This window comes from Ovis canadensis, chromosome 12 (assembly GCF_042477335.2).
Source record: "Ovis canadensis isolate MfBH-ARS-UI-01 breed Bighorn chromosome 12, ARS-UI_OviCan_v2, whole genome shotgun sequence".
Lineage (NCBI taxonomy): Eukaryota > Metazoa > Chordata > Mammalia > Artiodactyla > Bovidae > Ovis > Ovis canadensis.
In genome coordinates, this window is record NC_091256.1 from 83,930,326 (window position 1) to 83,939,408 (window position 9,083).

Genomic DNA, 9,083 nt, shown 5'->3' on the forward strand with positions numbered 1-9,083 from the left:
CAGGACTGATCTCCTTGCAGTCCAAGGAACTCTCAAGATTCTTCTCCATGACCACATTTCAAAAGTATCAATTCTTCAGCACTCAGCTTTCCTTATAGTCCAATACTTCGGCCATCTGATAACAGCCGACTTACTGGAAAAGACCCTCATGGTGGGAAAGATTGAAGGCAGAAGGAGAAGGGGGGGTGACAGAGGGTGAGACGGTTAGATAGTATCCCCGACTCAATAGACATGAATCTAAACAAACCCTGGGAGATACTGAAGGAAAGGGGAGCCTGGCATGCTGCAATCCATTGGGGTCACAAAGAGTCGGACAAGACTCAGCGACTGAACAGCAAAGATCCATACAAATTGAGGACCCTGTGCGAAGGTTCTAGAACGCCTTCTCCTAGGAGCCTCGTTCCTGGCCGTAACTCTTCATTCAAACTCCATTTCCCAGCAGCTGCTGAGTTTTGCCGGCCTTGTTCTCTGAGCACCACCTCGTGCTCCTTCTCTGTCCCCAGACAATTCTCTAAAGGAACTAGAATGGAGAGTTGAACACTGAGGCGAGTGATCTTTGCTCAAAAGTCTCTCAAAGGCTGACCTTTCCCGGGAAACAAGGACTTTCTGTCTCACTCTGGCACTCATTCCACGGTCCCCACCCCCACCCTCCGTTTCAAAGGCTTCTCTGAGGAGGAGGCCATGACGTCACTTCCGCCGTCTGGGTCCTCAGGCGCGCGCGGCAGCCTTTGGTCACCCATCCCTGAGGAAATAGGGCGGCCCCCCGAGCCGGGCACGCCTTCTTTCTCAGCCTCCTTTCTCCTCAGGCAAACATTCCCCCACCCCCAGCCCCCAAGCACGTCGAGGGAATCTTCCGAGAACCTCGCGCCTTCAGTTTCCCTCAGCGCCTTCAGCAGCTCTGAGGAGCTGCAGGGATGAAGAGGCTCCACTAGGTGGCCACACAGACCACCTGTTTGTTTCTTTTGCGGACGAGCTGGTGGCAGAGACCCGGCCCTTCTCTACTACTCCTGTGTGTGATGTGTGTGTGTGTGTTTAGGAGCATGCCCAGTGAGGAGGACGAGGAGGCAAAGAGAAGTTTAAGAAAAATCAACATCGAAATACCTAAATTCATAAAACAGGTAAGTAGAGGGTTATTTTTCTTAATAACCTATTAATGGAAGGACCTCAGAACTAATGGCATCACCAACTCGATGGACATGAGTTTGAGCAAGCTCCAGGAGTTGGTGATGGACGGGGAGGCCTGCGTGCTGCAGTCCACGGGGTCGCAAAGAGCTGGACACGACTGAGCTGAACTGACTCAAGAGCTGACGGTGATCCCTGGTGGCTCAGCCAGTGGAGAATCCGCCTCCAGTGCAGGAGACTGCCTGCAGCACATGAAAACCTGGGTTTGATCCCTGGGTCCGGAAGATCCTCTGGAGGAGGAAATGATAATTCACTCCAGTATTCTTGCCTGGAGAATCCGGTGGACAGAGATGGGCTACAGTCCATGGGGTCGCAAAGAGTGGGACTGAGTGACTAAACCACCACCAGACCTAATAAGGAACAGAAGGTATTCCCTTAATACCTTTAATCATTTTGAGATCATCAGTTATTTAGTAGATAAGTGTCAGCCTATTAACACTTCTGTCTACAGAAAATGAATCAGAAATGAAGGCATTGCATGGGATTTGTACTCCTCTAAGAGTCTGATCCGTATTTTCATTTTCATTCATACTCAGAAATTAGAGTGGCTACAATGTGCCACACCTCCAGCTAGTGCTGAGGGTACAGGTGTGAACAAGATAGTAACCTCTGTTCTCTCACAAAACTTATATTTTCTAAGCATTCATACACATAGAAACAATTGCACACAGTTTCTCCAGCCCTTATCCTGTGTTCCATGACTACACTCTTCCTTTGCCCAGCCCTCACATGTAGCTGTGTGGGATAGTAAGACACAGTTAATTCACCCCAATTAGATGCATGTTTTCTGGAGTAGGGTTGTGATATAAATTCCAGTGCTTGATCATTATACCATCAGGAATTCCGTGAAGAAACAAAGCTGTGGAATTTCCAAGCCTCTCTTCGTTATCCATCACCCTCTTTTTGAGTGATCTGCCAGAGCCAAGACACACCATCTGAGACGTGACCACTCGTGGGGCAGAGGGAACAGTCGACACTCTGAAGACCAGAGACTGAAATCCTTGAATGGAAAAGAGGAAAAGAAGTGTTCCAAAATCCAGGACAAGAAGATTGTGGAAAAACTCAGCATGTAAAGGTGTGGCATTTTTAAGCGCTGCCAAATAAATTCCTCCGGCCAAGTCAAACATGACACAATGGAAGTGAGATTCCAGACTCCCCACATAAGAAAGTATAAATCCTAGACTCAGATGGATGTCTGCAAGGTGTCTAGCTTGATCTGCAGTAGGGAGGTGTGTGCTTTGCATGCACGTGTGTGTGTGCATGTGTATACACATATATGAACACGTGAGAGACGGAAGACTGTCAAATGGTACCATCGGACAGCAGAGCTGGAAGAGCTCATTTAATCTATTTTCTCATTTTCAAGATGTAGCAGTTGAGTCTATCAAAGGGAGGATCTTGCCCAAGATTTGCAGAATCACTCTTGTGTGTATAGGCTTGCTAAGTCACTTCAGTTGTATCTGACCCTTTGCAACCCTATGGACTATAACCCACCGGGCTCCTCTGTCCATTGGATTCTCCAGGCATGAATATTGGAGTGGGTCATTAATGACTCTTAACTAGGACTATAACTCAATATTGTCACTCCCAGTTCATAACTCCAATCTGTTTTATCTGTTTTACAATTATTATTGCTATGTTGGTTACCTTTCATATTTGAATTTACTTGCTTTTCCTTTACGTATTGTGTTGGTTAATTGTATCTCCCCCCAAAGAGATGTCTACCTAGAACTTGTGAAGGCGACCTGGTTTGGAAAAACAGACTTTGCAGATGTCGTTAAATAAGGATCTTAACTAGGGTGCACCCTGAATCCAATGGCAAGTGTCTTGTCACAGGAGAGAAGACACTCAGTAAAGAAGGTACTGTGAAGAGATTATGGTGTTGCCTCTTCAGGCCAAGGAATGCCTAGAATTGCAGCAGCCACTAGAAGCTAGGACAGAGGTGTGGACCAGATTTTTTTCCCTCAGGGCTACCAGAAAGAACCGTGACCTTGGACTTCTGACCTCCAGACCTGTGAAAGAATAAATTTCTATTGTTTTAAGCTACCAAGTTTAGGATAATTTGTTACAGTTGTTGTAGCAACCTAGCACATGTGTATCTCTCAGTTCCTTCTACTGTCTTTGTTCCATCCCTCCCTCACCTTGGAAAGGAGTTCTTTTACTACCATAAAAGAACTTTTAACATATAACTTTCTCATAACTTTTAACACATCACAGTTATGAGAGGCCACTGCTATTGATGGAAGAAAGACTGCTTTAGAATGCTGTTCTTGGAAGAATCTGAAAATGCTGGACTACAAGTAGCCACTAACTGCAACCAACCCAGACAAGTACTCAAGCAAGGGGAGTCTCTCCCTGAAAAGAACATTCAGGGTCCTTCCAACTTTTCTCCCACCCTAGGAAACTGACACTTAAGTTCTTCCAGGCCAGTGGGGCTTGCTACCTTCAAGCTCCAATGCCCTCTGCTGCTCTCTCTAGAAAGTACCTTCCTCCCAAGGAGATCTTGGATCAGCCAGTGCATCCTCACTGGGCGCAGATCTCCCTCCGTCTGGGGAAACTTGTGGGCTAAGTGGCTTCTGTTACCATCCAGGCTGTGGTCAATCCCCTGAAAATCCCAGGGGCCACCCACCAGGAAAAATAGGGCAGGAACCTGCCACTGGGTGGCACAGGAAAGGCTCAAAGACCTGTTGCATTGATAGCCCAGGTTTATTGCCTCCTATCCACTCACGCAATCTAGCCTCTAGACCTCAAGAGCAGGGACTGAGTAGGAAACCCACATTGACTGGGATAAGTCTACGTATGTGACTTGTGTATTGGGACACAAAGATCAGGACTAGCCTAGACCAGCCAAAGAGGCCACAGTAAGGATATCTCTCCCTGACAATCTAGTGCGTGTGATAATATTTCAGTTTGATCTGTATCGCACCTAATCTCGCAGACATGGGTGAGACCATGACATTGTTGGAATATAAATTGTCATTTTTAAAATCCCTAAGGTTTGGACTGACTCATGTAGACATCAGGAAAAACACATTTATGCCATATTTTGAGGAACCTGAGAATGGGAACTACTACATAACACATATACTAGGTATATAGTGATCATTAACTTTATTGTCTATGTCTTTTTGCAGGGAAGGGGATGAGGGGAGTTGGTGACAGTCATACCTTGAGTGAATTTAAAATAGAAATGGATTTATAAGGAATATGAAAGGGCAGATCTATTATATAATGCAACACCTTCAAGTTTATTTTTCCTTTTCATGTGTTGTTAGCAAATCTCTGAAACGGGAAATGGGATCATCCTTTTGGGAGGCTTTCTCTTTGTGTTTCTCAGTGTTGCAGAAATAAACACACAACTTTAATTTGTTCCCCAAAGGAAGGAATTAAAAAAACAACAGCAACAACAATCACTCAGAACTAAGTCAGAGTTGCTGGGAGAGCCAGGAAATAGCTTTTGTGGTTGCCTGGTTTGTTTGTTTTTCTTCGTAGTTTTCCGGGAAACATAATCAAGACGGTAGCTGCCCTTTGGGTTGCATGTTCATTCAGAGGGCCAAGGGGGTTGACGTGTTTGCTGAAACTGCCTCATGTCCTGAGCACTTCTCCCTGTCTGAGCTCATGGCACCTCGGAGGCTGGGCTCAGAGCTGTGGCTTGAACAAGTCAATGGTCTCATTCTAAAAAAAGCAGGACAGCTGATATCACACTTGGTTCCAAGTAACATAGTCAGATGAATTCCATCTTGAGCCCGAATGGAGGTGCACACGTGTTGCAGAATGTACCTAAATTGCTGAGTGGATGAGAGTAGTCTGTTCGTGGTTTTGTTGTATGGGGTTGAAAGAGAAGGGAGGAAGTTTAGTGATGAAGGGTGGGGTGAAAATGAAAGGCCAGGATGGGTTGTGTTTCCTCCTTGGTGTTTGCGCCCTGCAGAAGAGAGCCTGAGCCAAAGCTGTAAGATTGGTCTTCAGGAAGGACGCTGTGAGGCCTGAAGCAAGAGTAGCCCTCTATTTATTTATCTTTTATTATTTTTAATTTTTTGGCTCTTCGTTCCCGAAGCAGAGATTGAACCCACACCTCTTGCATTGGAAGGGGGATTCTTAACCGCTGCACTGGGCAAGTCCCAACAGTATCATTCTTATATCCCCAAGGGACCAGCATGACACAGGCTGCTGGACAGATGGGCCAGAACACAGCCCTTTCTAGCCCTTATGGATTGCCAGTTTTGGACTCTAACTTTAGTTGCTTTGACTTGAATGTTGAAATTCTGACCAAGCTGGCCAGAAGTTGGAGTATGGGGAGGCACCCTCAAGAGGCTTTGTGGCCAGAGGACCTTGGATAGGGCCAGGGCAAGGGGATGTACCTGGGGGACTCTGCCTGTTGCCTTTGATAACATGGTACTATTCATAAGGACAAGTGAGACATCTCTGTGGAGTCTGGGTAGGACTTTGTTGAAATAGGTCCAGTGTCCTCGTTAAATATGTGGCAAGAAGAATCAGTAAAATTTGGCTTGATGCTGTTAAGGTGACCGCCCCTTGGTACCCAGGAAGAGCTAGGGTTGAAATTACACTTTGCCTGTCAGGCCAGAGCCTTTTTACTGTGCTACACAGTAGCCTGAATACTTGGAGGTGACCCTTGAGAGAGACCTTGAGATTCCGGGAGTAGTTCCTGGCAGGCTCTGGGCTTTTCACCACCAGTTCAACCATGATTGTCACTATTTCATCTGCTTTCCCTGTAGTAGGAAAGGCTTTGTAAATTAACAAAAAGGTCTCCACAGCTTAGTAGAAAGGTCTTGAAAACAGCTCTGTTTTAAATGACTTGTATGTAGTAGATTTTCAAAGGATTCTATATTTATTTGTATGCACAGTGTAGCCAAAAGAGGATTTGAAGTCATAATAACTTTTTATTAATGGATAAGACCAGAGTGATTTATTTCTAAAATACACTGAAAAGAACAAAGCAATTAAAATATTAACTGTTGGGAATACTGTTTTATTTCTTTTGTACACACCAGAAATGAACAAACACAAATCTTAATGCAAGACATTTATATTGATTCTTATCACTGAGAACAAGGAAGATAGTGAAAAATCATGAATACATTTGTTATTAACTATATTTCAAAGTTATTGCTGGTTGTGTGGGTCTGTTGAACAGTTGTTGGCTAATTTTCCATAGCAAGAAAGAATAATGACAAACTCATAAACTGTGTTTCTGTATGCATTTTGATTAACAGAGATTATTATTGATTTGAAAAAGCCAGTTTAAAAAATGAAAAGTCCATTAATAAATTAAAAACTGTCTAAGTGTTAACAGTTTTGAATGTCACTAGCCTAACACTTCATAACACATAGATTTAACAAGTGTTTTCCTCCAGGCAGAAGGTCTCAATGAAAATAGCTTTGAAAATAGCAGTACTCTGAGACACAACTAACGACTCAGCTGGTTGTTTTTCTCTCTGGAAGCTGATGGACCATTTGCAAGAACCTACACATTTGTGTAACTATGTCTGACCAGATGGGCCTGCTTCAGGGCAGAACATTCTTTTGAGGGCAGGTCAAAGCTAGCCAGAACACCAGATCGACGTGTTTGAAAAAGGCCTTGTCATAAATCACCTCTGACTTGAGCTAAAGTGCTAAGCAAATAAAACCATGTTATCTTCTAGAATGTTCTTGGGAACTTTCTGTGGAGACTTTGAAAAATAGATAAAAGTTTCCTTCCCGTCTCCTCACTTGAAATTGTTTTGTTTAGCACAGGTTATAGCTCTCAGGAACTATTCTGAAAGGGGGCTAGCATTACACAGAGTTCCAGGTCAGAGCCTGTTGCACCACAAGCTGAGGAGACAGGAGGTAACTTGAATCAGAATATATGGACCAGATGCAGCCTTCCTTGTGCTGTAACAGACTGGTCCAAGAGACGTGGCGCAGCCACCGTCTGTTTCTAGGCAGGCAAAGTGATCCAGCAGGGTCTGATCAGAAGGGGCCAAATGGGAATCCAGTTTCATGAGATCTTGGCAGCCACGATGCTCACTGTTAGGGGTAGACTGAAACGCTAACAGGAACCAGCCAGCTCCATGTGAGGCGTGAGACTGGGATCAGACCCAAGTCCTGGGAAACTGAACTGGCAGCAAGCAGCCAGGCGCGGGAACACAGGCTAGGCCTACCTCGATGCCAAAGACCGGGGCAGAAGGGAAGAGGCAGACAGCCTGGCTACTTGAGTGCTTCTTTTTTTTTTCTCTATTTTACAGTGAGTTCCAAGGCTGTGTTCACCGTGCTCCAGCTACTGGCAAAAGGCAGCAGCAGAGGGGTCCCATCCTTGTCTCAATGTGACTGAAACGCGACCTCTAGGCTGAGCTTCCATGAGCTGTAGGCAAGACATGGTGGTGGGATGGGGCTGGGAATCATTGCAAAACACAGTACTCAAGCATCGGGCCTGCAGAGTCCTGGTTTTACTGTGGCCAAATTTGGACAGCATAACTCATAACATGAGGGGGACTTCTTGGTGGAACACCACCAAAGTCTGTGTCTCCATCTTGAAAACGTGCTTTGACGAGGAAAGCAAGATCAACCTTTCTCTGGCCAATATGTGCAGGTGAATTCTATTGAGTACGTTCAACCTAGCTCCGCTATAAGGTCTCTGCGGAATTTTGGAATCCTTTGGACAAGCTTGAGGAGGTAGTGTTAGCTTTCCCATTCCCCTCCATCAGTGGATCACATCTTTACTTTTTATACATTTTCCCAGAGCCTGGGAACCAGGCCCAAAGAACGCTGAAAAGAAGTTTTCGAACATAAAGCAAACCCAGGTTCATGTCTGCGTGCATGCGTGCTAAGTCACTTCAGTCATGTCCGCCTCTTTGGGACCCCGTAGACTGTATAGCCCACCAGGCTCCTCCTCCATGAGATTTTCCAAGCAAGGATACTGGAGTGGGTTGCCATGCCCTCTCCCAGGGGATCTTCCAGACCCAGGGGTCGAGCCTGCCTCTCTTATGTCTCCCTCCTTGGCAGGCAGGTTCTTTACCACTATCACCACCTGGAAAGCGCCAGGTTCATGTTTAGACTATTAAATACCATGTCACAGTCTCACTCTTGTTTTCATCAGTCCAAAAAGCGAGTGTCCAGAAGCTGTTCTGAGTCTTCAGACTAAAAACAAGTACCTTCTGCTATCTGGAACCAGTTTCCACCATGCCACACAGCCCCCTGAAAGATTAGCTGAAATTGCTTTCAACTTATTCCTTGCAGCTGTTTGGAATTCCACAATGATGCTCTGCTGCGTCTCAGAGCCTATCCAGGCGAGCCGTACAGTAAACACATGAATCTCTGCCAGCGTTGGCATCTAACAGCGCCATGATTTGCAAACATGTTGAATTGCTATTTTATTCAATAAACGGAACTTACAATAGAAAATAGCTTTGGAAGTTACATCAAACTTGTTTATCCTGTTACAGTGGGCTGGGTGAAGCTATTGTGCTTTGGTGATGAAGAGATCTCTGTTGGGAAGGAGCAGGCGGGGTTTCTGCCATTCTTTCCTAGCCTGAGATTAAGCCCTCAGCGCATCCCCAGGCTTTGCTCTCTCCCTTTAAGACCTATTTCTCCAGCACTAACTCCAGCGTTTAGGTCAACTGATACTAATTATGTCCTTGTTTTCAAGTCTCAACGTTATTTATCAGTGTCACTTTCCTATATGCATTCTAAGGAAAAAATTTTAATATAATGTTTAGTGGAAATATGTAACATATATTTATAATATGTAACATACACAACCCTGGTGGCTTCCCTGGTGGCTCAGTGGCAAAGAATCCACCTGCCAGTGCTGCTGGAGACGCAGGTTCAATCCCTGGGTTGGGAAATCCCCCAGGAAAGGAAATGGCAACCCATTCCAGTATTGTTACCTGGGAAATCCCATGAAC

General features: G+C 45.2%; 1 long non-coding RNA gene across 1 annotated transcript; it reads left to right on the plus strand.

The window, feature by feature from the left end:
* The first annotated feature begins 718 nt into the window (after window positions 1-718).
* Window positions 719-8,580, plus strand: LOC138415758 (uncharacterized). The gene is made up of 2 exons (XR_011247398.1): window positions 719-1,118; window positions 7,425-8,580. It is a non-coding gene; the product is annotated as an uncharacterized lncRNA (long non-coding RNA).
* The last annotated feature ends 503 nt before the right edge of the window (window positions 8,581-9,083 follow it).